Source organism: Chroicocephalus ridibundus, chromosome 2 (assembly GCF_963924245.1).
Source record: "Chroicocephalus ridibundus chromosome 2, bChrRid1.1, whole genome shotgun sequence".
Lineage (NCBI taxonomy): Eukaryota > Metazoa > Chordata > Aves > Charadriiformes > Laridae > Chroicocephalus > Chroicocephalus ridibundus.
Window position 1 is genome coordinate 14898313 of NC_086285.1, and position 20766 is coordinate 14919078.

General features: G+C 37.9%; 1 long non-coding RNA gene across 2 annotated transcripts in view; it reads right to left on the minus strand.

Annotated features, from left to right (window-relative positions):
* Positions 1-11133: 11133 nt before the first annotated feature.
* Positions 11134-20766, minus strand: part of LOC134511084 (uncharacterized) — a 49298-nt gene continuing 39665 nt past the window's right edge. For both annotated transcript variants that reach the window (XR_010069790.1, XR_010069789.1), the window contains exons 5-6: positions 14559-14659; positions 11134-12597 (exon numbers count right to left, since the gene is read on the minus strand). This is a non-coding gene — a long non-coding RNA (uncharacterized LOC134511084). The remainder of the gene's footprint in view (positions 12598-14558; positions 14660-20766) is intronic.

Genomic DNA, 20766 nt, shown 5'->3' on the forward strand with positions numbered 1-20766 from the left:
AAGGAGAAGGTATGTCGGTTACAGAGTTTCCTTACAAGCACATGCAGTTCCACGTAGACCCAGAGAAGACAACATTCCTGCGAGAAGGGGAGTTTTGGGTTTGTAAAAGACGGCAGTGGGAATGGTAATCTGAGTCTTATGTTAACACTCTTTCTTTAAAAGTTGCTTATTCATTCAAGCTATCAATGTGTTGACTCATTTCTGTTTGGCTAGAGGTAATAGCTGCACTCTCCCATGCGTTCAAGTTTCAACCAAATTAGAGAGCAAGTTAGGATCCTTCGCCCCTGGCTGACAGTCTTACACAGCTGTCAAGACAGCAGAAGGCTTTCTCCAGGTAAATGAGAGATCTGCATCGCCATGGCACAGTTCCTGCTCATCTTTTTATCTGATACTGCCATCAGTGAGACCCACCAAGGAAGAAATACATGCCATGCCCACAATTATACATAGTCTGCCAATTGAGTTTCCTTGCAAAATAATAAGCTTCTAGGAAAAAAAAAAAAAAAAGCTTTATGCAACTACCAGAATTAATGCCTCAGCCTATTGGATCTCACTGCAAATATAAAGAACAAAACCACTCCAGTTGCATATTTTACAGGATTTAGAGAAGAAAAAAGCCTTTTTCTGAGCTACAGGCACTTGTATATACATTTTTTACAGTTTAGATTGATCTGAAAGATGTCTACTTCCCTTCATTAAACAGAGATGCAAGCACCATTTGGAAGACAATGGATTTCACAACAGACTATCAGGCAGTTACAACCTTAAAGTTTTATCATTCTACCTAACTAAACAGAGCTCAGTAAACACATGTGTCTGAGAACCTCAAAGACAGACTATACATTACCCAGCCTTTCCCCACTGACCTATTCCCTGTCATACAGGGCAGCCTAGCCAAGCGTCCAGAAATGCAAAGAAGCCTTTTAGCATTGCCCTTAAGATCAAGGGACTTGTGATAGTTCAAGTCCACAGTATATAGAGAAAGACCCCAGAAAAGTTTCTAGGCAGTACTGCATGGTCTGCATGGCAAAGTCTGAAACAGCAGGTGAGCACACTTCCATACAGAATCGTCTTCCCAACTCCATCCCCAGCAGGCAGACATGACAGAAGAGAAGAATTTGCAGTGAAGCTTCAGATTATACGCCATAGTAGCCAAGCAGTTGGTTTTCACATGGCTTTTCACCAGGCGTGAATTTGGATAAATGCTGAAGCAGAACAAACATACCAGGAATATGTTTATTATTTCATGATGATTACCTTTTTCCTCTAGCAACGTTACTTAATTCATCAACCAGTCAGTGTGCTCCAATAAAGTGTTCATTTTCAAGATAACAGAAAATGCATGCACCTGTTGAAGGTTATGAAAAGCACCATCATTTAATTCACGTAGATATAAATCAAAACAGCACGAGAGGTGCATGACACTTACTCTGAAATAACAGCTGCTGACATCAAAACAAAAGTTCTCTCCTATCTGCATATAGGATGTTTGCTTGAAGCAAATGAAGTGGATTGATCACCTTGTGCTCAGGGTCTGAGGAGCAGGTTTCATCTCTTGAAGTACCCTATTGTGGAGAAGACTGAAGTGTACGTAGGCGTAGATTCACACCACTTAATCTGAGACTCTTAATATCTAAATTAAAAGCCCAATTGCCCACAACTTTTACTAAGCAAGGAAAACGCCAGAAAGTAATTTTGACCTTATGTTAGCTGATTTCATCTTCTAGAGGTACCTGTGTTCTACCCTAACAAGACCTCTAATTTAGGCATCTTGTGTTCGGAAAGGCATCAAGCATCTGGAAACTAGGAGGATGAAACTGGTCTACATTGAATTCATGTTAAAATATTACAAAACTTCTCCTTACAGCATGTCTTTTCTGCTGTGCAGATCAGTAGAGAATGATTTTGTCCACATCATACAACCTTCTGCCTCTGTGTTTCCCTCAACTTCCAAGGCATTAACAGTAATTGTCCCTCACCTCAGAGCAGAGCTGTGGTTCTCTGCTTTTCTCTGTGCACTAAGATAACATTGTCGACCAATACAGCTCTTACAGCAGATTGTTTCATCTGGTCAGTCAATACAGGTTCGCCTTCCTTAGGAAAAAAAATAATAATAAAAAAAAAAATCAGTCTTCACTATTATGAGAAGTAATGTCTAAGGCATGATAAACAGCATTAAATAATAGAAACAACCCTAACGTTTATGTTGCTCTTCAATTATGAAAGATCATGACCTTTTCCTGAGATACCTTTGCAATAGAAGTCTCTGCTGCAGACCTTTGAAATTCAGCAGAAAAAGCCCTTGAGCTAAAAAAGTGCTTTCCCCTTTGTCTTATGAAATTCCATTCAATTTTAGCTGCAATCTCAACTGTTAAAAAAATTTAAAAATCACATTGCCTCTCTTTCCCTTGTATTCCCCAGAACATAAGAGCAGCTGCACTAAATCAGACTAAAGGTCCATCTAGCTCAGTTTCCTGCCTCTCTGGCAGTGGCCAGTAGCAGATGTTTAGGGAGAGCATATAAATTATAGGGCATACACACAGCGATATTCCCCTGTAAACCTCCCAGCTTCTGACAGTCAGCAGTTTAGGGACTTCCTGAGCCTAATTTAAAGCCCGCCACTCTGTATATCTAATTAGATGGTATATTCCCCAAGTGCATTACTTTGCATCTATCAACATGAATTTTGCCTGCCCAGTCATTCAGCGTTATCAGATCATTCTGCAGTTCCTTAGACTCTGTTCTGTTTTTTCATGACACCGAACAATTTTGTACCATCGTCAGTCTTTGCCAAGTCACACTTAATTCCTTTCCTGCACTATTTAGTGAGACCTAAAGTGGCACGAGTTCTCGAACAAGTCTCTGTGAGACTCAACCAGTAATCCCATGCCATTCTAAAAAATGACCATTTATGCATATTCTTCGTGTGCTTGATAATTTTCATCCCATGATAGCTTTATTTCTTTAAGAAGCTTTAGTAAGGACTCCTGACAAGGTTTCTTTAGAAGTCTTTGCACACAGTATCAACTGGGGCAACCCTATCCACATGATCCTTTACTCCCTCAAACAACTCAAATGGATTTTTGAGGGGACAGTTTATTTTTCCAGAGTTGTGGTGGTTCTTTCCCATTAAATCTGTGTGTGTACTCATTCTTGGTTTTATTATTGTTTACACACATTTTCCTAGTATGGAAAACAGACCCAATGACTCATAACTCTCTGTAATCCATTTTAGATACTGCTGCCATGTTTGCACTCCTTATCTGAGTTCCTTTAGAGGCTGTGGGTGAGCGGTTATGACAATTTGCTACTACTCTTTGCACTGTTCCACAGTGAAACATCTCCTGTTAATACATACACGATTTTCAGAAATTTCCTTCACGTCATCCTGCATAAAAGATCTGCCTTGTATGTGATCAGCGTCCTGCTCCCCTCTGTCCCACAGTGAGCAGGTCCCACATGCCTCCACCTGAAGATTTCCCCAGGCAGAATAAAGCAGTGACTAGGTTGTGTGCTGTGGACTTCTACGATCTATCTCACTTCCAAAGTTACCACTGGGGACCAATTTGGGAGCACTAAGCTCTGAAGGGTATTTAAAAGTTTTTTAATGTCATTCTGAAATACACACTCTGTGATTTTAAAGTCAATTGCAAATTAAACACAACTTTTTCAAATTCTGCCTAATTAGGGGATCAAAAACCAGGGATGTCACTTCTCTAAGCTACAAATAACTTTCATAAACTAGCAGCTGCTATTTATACCCTCTTCACATTGCAAAATGACTCCAGCCATTTGATTCAAGAAATACCTACACAACTGTTTGGTGTTCGAAAGCAGCTGGAGGGTAAAAGCATCTTTGGTTTGAGCACGGCTGGCCTGTTTAATTCTGCTGCCTGATCAGTCTGTACAGTACTATAAATTCTCTCTTTTTCACTGATACAGCCTCTGGACACTCATAATATGGCATCTGGCAAACGAAAGGACTCCCTTTGGCATTTCTTGCAGGGGACACAAGACTTGAGTGTAATAAATAAAGGGGATTTTTTTTTTTATTCAGACTACTGAGCAGAGGCTCTGCCTACAGTCTTCTTTGGCTCCTTCATTTCTAGACCAAGCAACACAGACTGCACTATAACTAGTGAGCTGGTGCTTAATCTTCACTTTAATGTGTTAGATTTTCAAAACTGAATTCATGCACATGGATGACCCTACAACCAGCACAGGAAAATAAATTATTATCTAGAACTGCATGTCAGTGAGTCCCATTAAAATTCTTACTCTATCATTTAATATTTTCAGCTTACTATGTATCTTCATATTGAAAACCGTGTTTGTATGCAGAAATTGTCTAGGCAAAGCTGGACGTTTCAGAAAGTCAGCAGAGATATGAAGCAGCTGAAACTCTTGATTTAAGGAGCATATCATTATTTTTGACAACTGAAAAACAAATGAAGCTTTTTGGCAGAAACGGGCAGCTGTGACCAGCTTTAAATTTAGAAGAGAAACATCCCTATGTGCCACATCTCACATGTACTACAAAATGTACGAGCCTGAGAAATGTACTGAAATAACTATTGAATTTATGAAGTCTACAAGTTGAAAATAGGAATCACGCACTTATTTATTAAAGTGTCAGCAAGGTGGATAACCCAGTACTTCATCACTTTTGATCCCTAGGCATACCGAAAACTACATCAGTCCTCACAACACCAAGGTCTAAGTTTGCAACTAAGGTCTGGGTTTTGCTCAGCTAAAGCCTCTAACCCAGGTCCTCAGTCTTGGATCGCACCTATCAGATCCAGACTTAGTATAGTAAACCCATAGGTAGTTCTGAATTTCTATTCCCCACCAGTGTTGTTAGGGCATTCAGCCGAAATCTGTAACGTCAGTCTGGTCCTTGTTCTAAATTAGATAAAACTTCAAAAACCTCTGCCCCTTCACAACGGAGGATGATAGCAGTGCGTAGGCACGGATGGTCAAGAGAAGAGACTTTTTTTTATTCCTTGAGAAGGATCTGGTTTGCTCTAAGTCCTTAAATTCACCAGAGGGATGGGGATGGCTAAAACTGCAATCTTACATGGAGGTAGGGTCACAAAAGTCTCCATGGATTCTGAAAGAAAACTGGTAGCTAATTAACACATTGTAACAAATTATTATTATTATTATTATTATTATTATTATTATTATTATTATTATTATTATTATTATTATTATTATTATTATTATCTAGGAGCTATCATTTCTACAACTGCTGGTTGCCTAGGTAAAGATTTCACCAGCAAGCAAGGCGACAGAAGTACAGTTCATTTGTCAATGATTCCTTATGCTCAGAAGCCAGGTTGAAACTGTTGGGCAATTGGTTGCCCTATATTAAAAAAAATCACAGAAAAAAAAAGGCTTCAGGCAAACACTCAAAATCTAAGCTGAATGAAGATCTGTACAAACCATTCCCTATTAGGAGCTGCAAAATTGATAAATAAATTTGATAAATAAATTTGGACTATACCATTAAGAATATGGTTCTCAGCGTTTAGCTTTATCATCTTTACCTGCTGGCTGTGAAAAAAAAAATATAGATCACCTAATTCTACATCCATGATCTCTGAGACAGCCACATGGCATAAGTTATCTTTCCAGTCCAGCCCAGCTGTGTCCAAAAGAGGAAAGAGTGTGACAGCAAAAAAAGCAGCCTTTCTGAACCTGAAATGATGACGAACGATCAGCTTTTGCACCCAAAACCTAAAATATTTATTTTTTCTCAAATATTAATTAAATAAATAAAATTACTGAGGTTAGTTGCTGAGGCTTCTAAACTTTTATCAGCATTATCAATTTACCTGAGTGTAGAGTGTAAGAATAACAGTCAGAAATGTTCTTATTCCAAATGATGATCGGCTCTGAGATTGCCATGTTTATATAAGTTGCAACTGTCAAAATACTGGCTTGCTGGAAGTTTTGACAGAAGTTTTGCAGACATTTAATTTGTGTTACTAGTCACTGTGCTGAACTATTTCAGAGACAGATTCAGTAGCAAAAATCAGTGAGTTGTACATGAGCAGCAGAAACATTTCATGGACTTTATGTACCAAACACAGCCCGAACCCAGCACTCGTGTGCCAAGCTTCTCCCTGCAATGGTGAACAGCCGATCTGTGGCATTTAGGTTAGGTTGCAGGAGGGCTGGGCGTCTGCGTGGTTAACCCCGGCGAAGCCTGCACTGGCACCCACCGCCCTGCCCCGAGCTCCTGGGCTCCGTCACCGTGTGACACAGCTGCGGTTCCTGCTCCCTTCCAGCCCCACCAGCGCTGACCGCGCCGCGTCAGCCCCTTAGCCAGGCCGCTCGGTAGAAGCTAGCTGAAATACACATGCTACGTCGGTGTGCCATTTTCACGGGCCTGCCTTCGGCAACCTCACAGCTCCTTCAAGTCCCACACTGAACCACATGTTCCCACTGGCACAGACATGGGTATGTGTATGGGGTGTGGAGGCACCTAATTAGAAGCTAGAATTCATACAGCCCAGCAACAGACGCATTACAGGATGCACAAGCTTACAGATTTAGCTTAGTGTCGACATTTTAGAGTAATTTTATCAGGCTTTACATTTCGTATCTCTTTGATATTAAATATAGAGTAATTGGATTATCAAGCAGCTCAAACAGGTGGCACTGCACAACTGCAGTTCTTCAAAATTACTTTGGAGCCGCAAGGTTAAAACAGATTCCACTCAATTCCACTTCCCCTCCAGTGAAATCCAAGTTGCTGAAACACAATTAGGCAGCAAATGCAGAAAAGCTACAATATGTGTCAATGTGTATTCAATACGTTGACTTCCTATAAGTTTAACCATTTAAAAATAAATACTAGAGAATTGTTTACGTTAATTTTTTTTCAGAACAATAAAGAGACAAACTTAAATATTCATACATTCCATCCCTATTTTCCATGGAACACTTCCAATCTTCATTTTCATTGCTTCTTTAATGTTGGCAAGGAGAAATTAATTGCATTAATTCCTTAATTCTTCAACGAAGGAATCTAACTTTGATTTTTAAGATATGGCAGTTTCCTAATTAATTTTATTTGAGAGCTTTCTTCCCTGAAAAAGAACTTCAGGCAAGGTTATATGTAACTACATATTTTGCCTTTGTTTGGAACCCTTATAGCACTAAAATATTTTTATTAGCACTTTCAAAGTAATTAATGAAGTCAAAAAGTCTCTTGTGACATCACATTCCAGCCATGCTAAAGCCTCCTGCTTTAATCTCCACTCTATGAGCCTGAAGTAAATAAGTGGTACTTACCTTAGATCAGTGAAATAAATTAGTGCAAGAAAAATCAGGTCCATGATGTGCTTCATTCTGTAGTATTACACACTTTCATGAAACTTCATGCCAGTGATGTACCTCTCCCAAGATAAATGTAACAGTATTCTATACAACTGCAAAAATGTTAAAATAAAGTTAGGGAGAAAAATCTGGCTTTTTGCCAATTTCAAACAGCACAGAAATATGTTATTCTCATCCACTCCAGGTTTACAAATTTTGCTGTGAGCAAAACACATTTTTGCTGCATCCTTCCCTAAGTAATTTTCCCAGGGTAGAATATGGTTCTACCTTGAAGAATTTTGCTTTGCAGAAAAACTGCTAGAACTTTTTTTTCTTATTAAAAGCAGTTTCATGGAGTACATTACAATGAAACACCCTCTCCTAACCATCTAATTATTCCAGCATCTATAGAAATCAGAGACAGGTAGTGGCAAAGTAACAGTTCTAAATTCTTCCCTAAAGGTTTCTTTTCTCCTCACTTCCCCAGCCTGCTGGAGCGCGTGCTAGCCAAGTTGCTCAGAGACATTCACCTGAGGATCCCAGAAGAGTCTTCTTTTTGGACTAGGAGTGCCTGAACAAATCACCATTCTTCCTCTCTTCTGGTGAGATATAAAAATTCTCAAACCACCTTTCTCAAGTAAAAGATATTTATTAGCATTATACAGTCCAAGTTATTATGTTATTCTTTAGCAATAGTGAGACTAGATCAATGGTCTGGGAAAAAGAGAAAAAAAAACCCTTCTGTCTCCCAACTCCTAACTCACTGCCAGTGGGGCACCTCCTGGAGTGGGCCGGTTATATGCCGTTCCTGATACAAAAATAAGGGAGAAGATGCTTTTTCCGGTCCTATGTGAATGACATGACAAAAGAACTTCCTTCATGCTACTGAGGGTTGTCTATACCTCAGGGCGTGTAGTTATCTTCAAGCTAGCAAGTTCATGTAGTGCAAGTAGTACAGGCATAGTAGCACAGAGCTCAGCACGGGCTAAAAAAGCCCATGAAATAGAATCCCTAAGAAATAAAGTAAATATTCAACAATTAGCCCAAACAGAGCTCTTGTAGCTGCTATGGCCAAAGTGCTACAGCGCCTTAGGCTAGGTTACTTAAAGCTGCTAAGGAATGTCCTAATTTATAGGCTGCACCCTTAGCATTCTTCAAAAGCTCTTTTTTCTTTCTTTTCCACCCTGACTGGATGCAGATCCAAAAAGGCGCTGCCGATGTATTTTTTGGGTGAAGTTGGCAAAATCATGTATTTCCAGCAGCTAGATTCTTCCTCTACAGCTCTTTCATTCCATGCCCATGAGGAGTATTTTTGTTCCCTGGTCTGACATGCTTGAAGGTTTGATTTCTTTCTTTGCTTTTTGTTTAGATTATACAAATTATATGCAATCAGATTTCATGCTTGTGATCTGAAGTGCTCACCAACTTATCACATTTTGCTGCGGGTAAAGCACTTTACAGATGCAGAGAGAGCAGAGAGTGCAAGAGGGCATCTTCCTCTGTAATAGCTGTTACTGAGGCTGGACTTCGTAAATCAGTGGCTTAATCTGTTATAGTAAATAAGATGTTTTTCTATACAGTCCTCAGTACACAGACTCAAAAACCTAATACAAGAAAGGTAAATATAGCATAGAAGTAGTTGTTCTCAGCAGAGCCAAGATGATAAACCTGCTGCCTTTAAAACCAAAAATGAGATCAATTGCTTTTTTCCAAGTGGTTACCGAAAAACAGCACATTAATGCATTTCATCAGATGAATAAACATAAAGAAAGTGTGGCTAAAAGAAAAGCTGAAGGCCAGGGCTCTGAAGCTAACATTGACTCCTGGTTGTCACAAAAATAATCAGTGCTGGTATAGGAGGACGGAACTTCTAGAAGAGTGTTGAAAGCAGAACAATGTTTTCTGCTTGGGCGCTGGTTTTACAGCCCTCAGAGGGTGTGTTTGGGTTATTCCAGTGTCCTCTTTGTGAGCTGTGAACCTTCTAAGAGTTATTTTTACCTAATGCTATCTCCAACAAATTATTTCAAAGGCTTGATCTCAGGTCAACGCAGCTGAACATGCTCGTGCACCCACAGATATGATGGCTCTTTAGCCTAAATTTAACCTGAGGCCACCAGAACAGCAGGCATGCATCTATACAGTTAGAAGGATTGGCAAGATTATGAGGTAGAGACCATAATCAACTTACACACCCTGTACAGTCAGAGTGGGATATTTAACACTTGCCCATTGATGGGTTACACATGCCCCACTGACTTCGACCTAACTCTGCCCTTACCTGGGAGGCCACCCACACACATGCAATAGTATCAGAGTTAAGGTTTAAAACTCATGGTTGACCAGGACACTTTTTTTTTCTTTTATATGATGGAAAACCAGACATACCTTACATGCATATTGAATCCCAGAAGCAAATCCTTTAAGATGCAGTGTTGCTGAAAATTTCAGAGTTGAATATACTTTGGCAAACTAGATACACACTCGGTATGTACTCTGTGAACTTTTTCCTGCTGAACAAAATCATGCCTCCCAACTATTTCAGAAACAAAAATACCCCATGCAGGTTATATTAAAATATGTGAAAGTGTATAAAATGTATGCATGGTCAAATGCAAAGTCTAGTGTTAAATGCAGCATTGAGGTTGCTCAATCAAGCACTCAGATCAGGAAATTCCAAAAGTTAATGGTCCATGGTCTTCTCTTCTATAACTCCATCGAAGCTATTTTGCATTCCCAGAACTCACTGACATAAAACAGATGAAGCATTTCCATTCATTTTAATTTATTAATGTTTGTGTTACTTAATTTGTGGCTGAGACTAGTAGGAGATTCTATCTGGACAAGTTAAGATCATGATAAAACTGAGCTAAATCCAATCTGGGTGTATAATCTTTGCATGAGAAACCTGAAGTCAAGACAAAGTGCTCCAAAGACCAATGAAATATTCGACAGCTCAGGAGTTAGGTTAATTTCTTCTCTCTCCTATAAATTTCCACGCGACCTTTGGCAAATCACCTAAATCTCCGTGTAATATTCATTCATTCCCATATTAGTATATTTAATAAAGAATAACTTAATTTCAGCTTGAGGTACTTTATTTCCTTCTGCAAGGACAATGAAATAAGCCAAGCTTGAAGTTAGCATCAGTCACATTTTTTATTCATTTGAACATTTATTTTTAAATCATATCAAAAGTAGCATATCTTTCTCACACTGTCATAATGGAAGTAGCCCCTATAATGCTTTATGAAAATTCAAAACAGACTCACTAGTCATGGAAAACATCAACTTGAAAGGAATTCTAGAGAGGCAAGGCTGACTTAAATAGGATTAGAACTGAAGTTTGAACGCATGAAGGAAATTTGGACAATTATCCCATTGACTTCTCTGTTGTCAGGATGTCACCTAGCGCTTGTGTTATGTTAGCTGTGACTGCTACATTGCACATTCATTGGGAAGAAATACATGTAAGTTTCCTGAAAAATATTGAAAAAAATTTATCAGGCACTTGACCTTTGATTTCTTTTCAGGAAATAAGACATGAAGGAACCCCTTCTGTTTCATTTTCGTTCCTACCATTCTGCATTTTTCCCTGCTATTGCAAAGGTTGAGTGGGGAATGCTTAATGGTTTTAGATTTTTTTGAATTTAAAATATACTTCAAAGTAATAATATGCAAAATATATTTTTATGTACTTGGAAAATACCTTTTACTTTTCCCTTAACCTAGTTTCCTAGTGAAAAAAGCTGATCAACTCTATTTAAACATTGTCTGAAATAGTCATTGTCTGAACTAGTCATTGTCTGAACTAGTAAAAGATGCTCCCCTAAAATTACAAATTCTTTGGTGTTTGCTTACAGAAGTTAAACTGAAACATAATGGCAGTGCTAAAAAGCTGTAGGCAGTGTTGATTTATATCACAAATTTGTCGTAGCATTTTTATTACTGTTTTCATGTTTTCTTGTTGATTAAATATTTCATATACCTCCACACATTTCTTTTCACCTCTTCTAAGAGGTAAAATATACATGTGGACTTTTTAGTGTAGACTCTCACTTTTCTAAAATGCAGAATATACTTGCTATATTTAAAGATTGCATAATAGCTTTCATGTGTACTTATAGCTTCATTGAGTTGTATTATAATATTATGAAATGGATTTATTTACTACAGGGGGTGGTTTCATGGGTGTTTAAAATTTTGCCGTAGACTATCATCTGAAATATGGCAAAATTTTGATATCATATTAATGTTATATACTGAGATAGCCGAAATACTCATGATATCTCTCTTCATCAAGTATATATGATAGATCTAGTTACAGATGTTCTGCTTTCCTTTTTAAAAGCCATTTCTATTCTACTGTAAACACAGAATTAAAAATGCTGTGAAAAAAATGGAAAAAAAAACACTGATATTTCTCAGCCCTGAAGTATGAAGTTTCAGAGATGTCAGATTTCACATTCTGTTTGTGCTCAGAGAGATTTTCTCATCTTTAGAATTGTCAACATGTGGCTAAATAAATGTGAAGCACATTTGCAAGGCTGTCACACACAAAAATAACTGGTTAAACTCTATTTTGCATGAAAATAACCAGTAGAAAATTATGTCCCTTGATATATCAATGAAACAGGACTGATTTCACCAGAAATTTCATGTATGCTCTGCAACTAAGGAAAAAAAATCAGGAATGAAGATTCTGTTGCTTTGCAGACGCAAGTTGTCCCAAGAAAGAACCACAAATCCAAAGAATACTCCTGCACACTACATTTTATATAAGAATTTCTAATTTAGCACACAGATGTGAGAAAGTACAGATAGCCAGAAAACTCCCTAATGACAATACACGGGGATGGAAAACAGCACATATATTACAGCTAAGGCCAGTATCCATTTGTGCTCAAAATTAAAAACTATACTCAAGAAAAAAAATGCATACCATTAAGCAAATGAATCAGACTTAAGAAGCCCTTGCTTATCTGTAAAAAATTGACCATAAAGTACATTATTAGTCATTAAATAACAGTTTTAGAATCATCTGACATATAAAAGCAACTTTAACTTGACCCCTTATTTTATATTTTTCGCTGGGAGCATGTGCTATGCTGTGGGTTCACCTCTCTCACTGAGAGGTTCCTCTGTGAACAGAAGTCTTCTGCTGCTGCTTCTGCAAAGAGTGGCAGCTAGGATGGAGCAAGTCCTCCTGGTTCACAACTGTCCACTGGTTCCCCTTTGTGACTTGCAGTGGTCCAAGAAAAAATCGTTTTCTAGCTACAAAGGAAAAGACAAAGTAACCCACAGTGTTGGGAACAAGGACCAGAAACTATGATTCCTTCTTTCCCAAGGAAGCGACCGCCTGAGTGTCTGGCAGACACGCAAACCTCAGTACAGCGCAGGGATGTAACGTTCCTGAAAATTCCTTGAAACACTGGGATATAATTGCTTATACTACATATAGATTGCAAATGACAAAGCTCCAAATTGCTTGGAGATATGGAGAAATGATAAGCGTCAGACCATTCCTGGCAGATTCAGGAGGAAATGCTTCAACTTCCCAGATTTCCTCAGCTAAAACTACAGTCAAAACAGAAACGAGTATGCATAGCTACCAAGATGACAGTTGACTTATTTAGTCCCCCAAATTGTCTTCTTTTGAATTAAAAATGCTTTCTGAGAAATAAAAAGGCCTAACATTTTTCTGCATTTTTAATTTTTAAATATAACAGCATTCAAATATTATGACATTCTTTTAGACTGCCTTTTCGTTTGCTCATTTTTGCAGTTCTTTAATTATGCGATACATGGCAGTCTCTTCGTCTTTCACGATAATACACTGTCTCTCAGAAACAAACATGTTAATTGGGTACACACTTCTGGCTTGTGCAACGTGCCTAGTCAGCTCCCAAAGCAGATGAATGCAGTTTCATGTACCACAAGTTTGAGTAAAAATATGAAAGCTGTAGGGAGGGTATTTGCAAAGGCCCTCTTTGGCCTCAGGGGCTAAACTCCTTGTGCAATGTCTCCTGGCTACTGCTTTGAAATAGCCTCTGCTGGAGCCTCTCTTGCTACCAAGCACAGGGACAGCTTAGGACAAGAAAAGCCCAAGGCTAAATTAGCCGTTGTGAACACCCCACTTCTAAACACACAGGACTTTTCAATTAAGAGACTAAAGTGCAGGTATGTTGTAAATTTATCATATCCTCACAGATTGATGTTTTCATGCTGCCTCCAAACCCCTCTGCAGCTCGTGCTCCTCTCAGTAAGCTCCATGCAGGTACCTACAAAAGCCGTGTGTGTCAGCGGGTTCTACCTGGGTTCAAGGCCCAGCAACACACACCCCTCTTGAAGTCTGCAGGATTAGCAAATACTACAAACCTAAAGGCAACCACAGAAAATGTAACGCACAGTGTACAATGTACAGAGCCAATGAATGCTCTAAGGGATCACTCCCAGGTCCACAAGGTGGACAGACTCAGACTAACATTCACATTTTGCACGCACATGCAAGTACTCCATAGTGATAGTTATACTCTCTGAAGCATGAATATGAAATCAAGAAGCTTTTGGTGGAGAATATGTATGCTTTCATCAGTATTTTTCATGGAATTGTTCTTGCAGGAGGGCCATCATTTCGAACATAAACTCATGCTTCTTTTGAATCTCAGTTCATGAACTCTGCACAGGGATTCCATAAAAAACATCAGTCCAGAAATTGCTCCACATGGGGTAAACTATGACCTTTTGTCTGGCTCCCAGTGAAATTAAGAGAGTTTTATAACTATGGGCATCTCAAAATGTGGGGGTGATAAAGTCTGAAAGAAAAAATCAATATTTAGGTTAGCAGATAACTTTCCAGAGGGCCCAACCCTTTTACAGTTGCCATCCACCTCCACCAGAAAGCAGTTTCACATTGAATGAAGAGCAATAAATCTTACCAACGTACAAAAGCAAAGGGAATGAACTTAGTCTAAAAGACATCCAAAACAATGCACAAAATGCTTTCTTGAGAGACAACAGGAGTATCTGTATGGACATAATCCACAACACGGTGTGCGAGAAGTCTGACAACTAAGGACAGGAAGAAAAGACACATGCAAGAGTTCAGACCACATTTATGAAGAGAAGTTCCAAAATGTGAAAGCCACAAACTCTTTTGCAATATCCCAATTCCCTTATTTTTTTGTCATGTAAGCCAATATTATCTGCAGCAAAATGTCTAAAAATGGTCTTACCTTATTCAACATCTGTTGGATTGTCCCATGATAAAGAGTCACTTCAGTCCACATGTTATTCTAATATCAAGATAAGCCACACTCTTAATTTTCTCTAGTGCCTGAATAGAATTTGGAACAGGGAAAATATATTTTTTAGACCTACTTTTTGAAAGTGCATGTGAGTAGAAGTATATTGTGCTGCCTTCTAACTTCTCTGAAAACTATTTTTAAAAACCCAGAAAATTCCCCAGAAATGCCCAGAGATACAAGACAAGATCTGTCAGACTTACTCATAGGCCACACATGGGGTAAAAAAACTGCTTAACATAAATAAAGTATAGTTTGCAGGTTCTACCTATATAAAGATAATGAAAATTGGGTCATTTTATTTGCACTTTGTGAAATGTAAAAATGGTAAATAGTAGAAGAAAAGATTTTAAGAACCTTTTAGTTTGTTTGCTTGTTTCACATTGTTAGTTAACACCAGGAGATGTTAATACTCTATTTTTATTTTATTTCTTTAAGAGTGTGGAGTCCTAGGTTCATATGAGCTGTGACTTTTGGCTTAGGTTGATTAACTTTCCTATTTCTACTATGTTAATTCTTGCTGCCATATCCAAATCCAGTTTCCAAGAGGATGCCAAGTCCTTGATGAAAACAGTCTTTTATTATATCCTAACCAATGGACTGGAAGTAGACTGGGCTCATATGGGAATAATCAATCATGGTTTACATTTAGGCTATTCAGCACATTTAATAGTCACTCACACACACAACATATAAAAAGATACATACTATTAAAAGCATTGTTTTGACACAACTCAAGAAAATATAGATTCAAAGTATTCTAGGTCATTTGGACACATCTTTCTTCCATTAATTTTAATGGAAGAGATGGACCAGATTCATAGTTGGCTTGCAGTAACACAATTTCACAGAAGTCAGTTGGACAATATTGATTTATTTTTGCTAAGAATCAGGGTATAGATCTCCCAAAAGAGAATCAGTCTGTGAATCAAAATGATACTACATTGGAAAAATTCAAAAGTACTCTCTTCTGGTGAAGACACATTGATTAAAAACCCTGAACTACATCCTTGCTTCAAACGTTTCATTCCTACTGGTTTCACCACGTATGACCAGCAGAATATTTAACTCCCTTTCAGACTGTAAAAAGTTTCATATATAAGGGCTCCTAGATAAGCAATTTACAAGTTAACTCACTTAAAAGATTCCTGAGAATGTTGACATGCTCAGAAAATACTACTGTTGAAAGCCAAACTTCCCTCAGAAATGTGTTCATTTTGGTAGCATTTCGTTTCAGCAAAATATCCAAGCAAATATGGTAATATCAAAGTAATATCAAATTGTACCAACATTGTAAGAATGTTAAATGATTTTTAAATTTACTTTCTTTTTAATACTTTATAAAATACACTATAACATAAAAGACATCAAAATCAAAACAAAAAATCTTGATTCACCAAGAGATTTTTTTTTAAATGCATTATTCCATATGCATAAATGTACTGCAGCATACGGTATTTCTTAAGACACATAGTTCTCAACATAATTAGTTGGTATACATTTCAAAGTGTTTCACCACTAATGGCTTAGGTTGATTAACTATCCAGATAACACATTTTACTGTACTCCATAAACATAACACAGAGGTATTAATTCATGAGATGATGCAAGCTATCAACAAATCTATGCTTTATTATTCACTGTAACTTTTTGTCTTCAGAGAAGATGATTTCGACTACACAAGCAAAGGCATTGTGAATCAAATCTAAATGGGAATATAAACAAGTGTTTAAAAAATCCACTTTAGTCACATTTTTTCTTTTTTTATCCTTAAATATCAGGCTTTAAAAAGGAGGTCAATTAAAAACTTTAAAAATAAAAATAAAAATCAGACCTTAATGCCAGGACAGTTTCTCAAATTACATGATTCTCCAAGAGTGAGCTATTTGGAGACAGGCAATTTATCCAGGATACAAGAAAATTTTTATAAACTCCTCCTTCACCATATCAGAAACTTGACAAGAAGATTTCTGAATATAGGATAAAACTACAGGAGAACTTTGGGACTGGTTGTTAGATCTGGGCTGAGGTGGGAGATACTGAACCAATCCTTCCATGGTGCCCTCTAGGCACATTTCAATAAGAATAACCACAAATACATGTATATTAAAACAACCTACAAGCAGAAAAATCTCCATTGCTCTGGATACAAAGCCTTTGTGATAATGATTTTAAAACCTTCATAAAGAACCTCCCTACGCAAAACCCCTGTTCACAGCTATGAAAGTATTTTGATGCACTGCTGTCTAAACCTACATTGAAGTTCATTAGAACATAGGATGTGTCTCTCTACAGGCTTTAATATCATCCTCTGGTCTCCTTTGCTACTATATAACAATACAGAATTGATGTCATAAAATTAAGAATGTAAAGATTTATAATGCCATGTGCTAGAATTCAGTATATATTAGAAGTATTGTATTAAACCAGTGTGATTTTAGAAAACAGAACCTAAGCGCATGGATTTTTATTTCCTACTGATAAGTAATACGAACTGAAAAGAATCACAAGGTGAAAGAATTACAAGATTAAATGCAACTTAGTTAGAAAAGACTTCATATTTTTACCCCTTTTCTGTCACTAGGAACAGAACACCCTTTCACCATGTATTTTAGATCTATCAACTGTGTTATCTTTGACAATGCTCTCTCTCTAGTTACTCACTCTAGTTACTCCAGTCAGGTCATATCTTCGTTTTGCAAATCCTTTTTGCTCCTTATGTGCAACGGTATTAAATTATGGATACGCTTAGCTCTCCTGAGCATATTTCTGATGCCACCGAGCATCAGTTAGTCCTTTCCACCCTGTGCTCAGTAATTTTTGGCTTTGTCTTTCAGATTCCCACCCAAACAGGAGTATTTCAAGTCCAATATTTGCTTTATTTTCACTGTAGGACAACTAACAGTCTTGCCAGTGGAATTTATTTTGTGCACCACTGAGTATAGCTTAGCCAGTCTTTTATACTGCTCATTATTCTGCATTTATACTTGCAGACAGGCTATTAAATTAATATATGAAGTGCCCCTGGCGTGTTCCAACTATTTGCTATATAGGCCGATTTTTCAGGGACATGCTGGCAGAATTTTCAGACACTCTAGGAATATACAAAAGCAACAATGTGTTGGGGGAATCACATCTGAATGATACAGTGAATTATTTGATTGTGGCCCTGTTGTGTGTGCAAGCACAAAAGCAAACAGCACTTCACAAAAAAAGCGCCATGCAGTGGCACCCAACTGTTCACATGAGACCAACGCAAACAGCTTGTCCCCGCTATCAGGCACCATGATATATGATGGAGGATGCTCCTACCAGACAATTTACTCCTGCTGCCTCAAAGTTTCCTCACACTTCTCAGGCGAGCTGCATTCATGGATGAGCAATTTGAAACTCACAGGAAAATCTTCCAGCTACTGGTGTGAACCTCCCATGAAATCAAACACACCCAATGTGGTTGGGAAAAAACATTGGTTTAAGACAATGGGATTCACAGCTTCTGATTTACCTGTTCCTATATCTTCCTGCTAGAGAGAACCAACACCTATATTAACTGCACAGGTAATACTGTGCAGTTCTGAAGGGCATCTTGAACATAGAGTCAAGTTTACCTATGACAATACAAAAAGCACGTGCACAAAGATTCAACCGTTTACATAACTAGTTCACATATTGTATGAACGTGTTGTAGTTACAACTATTATATTGGTACACACATACGTTCATATATTAAGGGCATGCTTCACCTGTTTTTTAACCTGTTGCAAGAGCAAACCACTGTTCTGGAATACCTTGAATGTTTTTTCCTGCCATAGCCTATGATGGTTAACTCAGAAAATATACGCCAAAGATTTCAGCGTCTTCCTAGCAATGACATTATAGTGGTTCATTTGGAGGGCTAATGGCAGACTATTGCTGTTTTCAAAAAAATTTGCATGGCACTATAGAATTACAGCGCAAATAAGTTGTAAAAAAACTTCCAAAAGCCATTTGGTCTAATTTCTGCTCAAAATAGGCCCACCGTAAATGCCGTACACAGGACTAAGTCATATTGCACAGCACATGATTCCTATTTAGATAAAAACAATTTTTAAAAAACTAAACTGGCCTTGGGCATTAATGAACTATTAGACCATTCACCCATTCAGAAAGGATTCATGTGAGCATGACAGGTCCAGCATCAGTGAAGCGAAGGGACACAAGAATAGCCGAAGTTGTCGCCTCCACGCCCCACATGTCAGCCTTAGTAAGTGGACACTCTTACATATTTGCTGTTTTGCGGACTGTGAAATCCTGCGTACATACTGTGCTGATGTGTTGCAGGTTTCTAAAATATCCACTGTGTAGGACTGGTTTGTGAGGTTTTTGATTTTGTTTTTTTGGCTTTATTTTAATATATTTTGTTGTTGTTGTTCTGCTTCCAGCAACAGTGGATGGATAATCTTTCTACAATATCAAGCTTGACTATATTGGGTACCGGCTGATTTTTTTTTTTTCCAAAAAAAATATAAATGTAAATATAAATCTGTAGGCTAATCTGGAGACAAGAAGTATTATTTAATTGGCTTGTGCTGTTAGCTTGCTATTTTTTATATTTTAATAAAACATCATAGCACAGTTGTGACTTTTCATCTCCTTAGTTAAGTGGAGAATAGCACATGCTTTAACAAACAGACTTTTTTTTTTACTTACAAACCTATACAAGTAAGAATTTGCAGACAACACAGTAAGATATTCTGCCTGCTAATAACAAGTTGAAAAGCTTTGTAATCTGTAAAATAAGAGCGGCAAAGAGGAAAAATAAAAATGCAAAACAAAAAACTGCAGGGTGCCTCAAAAATAATTGTTTCGGTTTACAGCTATAATCCTTTTATTTTCCTTTTCCCTCCTACATTTTGCTGTATGTTCTGCTGGTGTGCAGTGATTGCCTTCTATAGTGGCTAGAGCAATGTATTTCCCTCTTTCAGAGGACCTTTGTTATCTTCTGCATTGTAAAGAAGACCCCTCTGGAGAAAAGGGCATTGAGAGGTGATGAATTTGGCACGGAAAAGACATCACAGAGCAAAGTCGCAATATTGGGATACTGCTAGAACACTCATTAATCTCATCTCATTATAACTGCTTAAGATATTTCATATGCACCCAGCCTTGCAACCATTTCCTGGACTATTTGCTTTTAACACCTTGCTCCTTTCTGTGTGTACCTCCAGCACTCCCACTTTTTATCTCATCAGCCATGAACTCCTCACCTTTGCCTTCAAGAGCCTGCTCCTGCTAGCTCTCAAGGACTAGCAAAATGTTGCCCACATCTTAAGTTCACAAACAAGCATTTTCGTATTTCAAGTCCCTGACAGCGGCTAGGCAGCCAGCGCCCCAAGATCACGGCCACACATGCGGCCCTGCATTGCCTGGCTGTTTCTTTGTGCTTCCTCTGGTTGCAATGGACGTACTAGTTATGGCCATCTTGTACATAAAAGTTGTGAGTTGTGCGATGAAGGATTTTCTTCCTTCTGCGTGGTTGCAGAGCGTGCGGTACAGTTGGGTCAGGGACTGCTGTTAGTGTAATAGCAACACACAACCAGAGGGTAGTAGATAAATATGTGCTCACAAGAAGCCAATAAATGTAATGTTTATTGCCTATCCTCTTCTGTAAAAATAATGAAAAGTACTTAAGACAATAGGATTCACTTTGAATATTTGCTAGAAGAATTTAAAAAAATGATAGGCCTGTCGTTTTTTGCTAACATTCCCCTGAATCAAAGATTACTGCTTGTTATGAACACTTTGATGAATCCAGCCAATTGTTAATTTATAGGTCTGTCTTGCTTCGAATGGAGTTATGTACAGAAATGCTTAAAAAATGGAAGAATATTTACAGAAATATTGTCCATAAAGTCTTTATTTGCATAAGACTGTGTCCTCTATGGGGGATGTGTAGTGTACTCTGGTACTCGGTGAGTGATTGCTGTTCATTTAAATGACACTTTGCTGAATTCTGAAGGACTTTCGTCTGACATATAGCATTTCTTTTCTAGTCCTTAAATGCATGCACATTCACACACAAAAATGCATTGAACAAGACAGATGTATTAACATTTGTTAGCAGGTCAAACTAAAACATTATCAAGGATGCAGTGTTCTC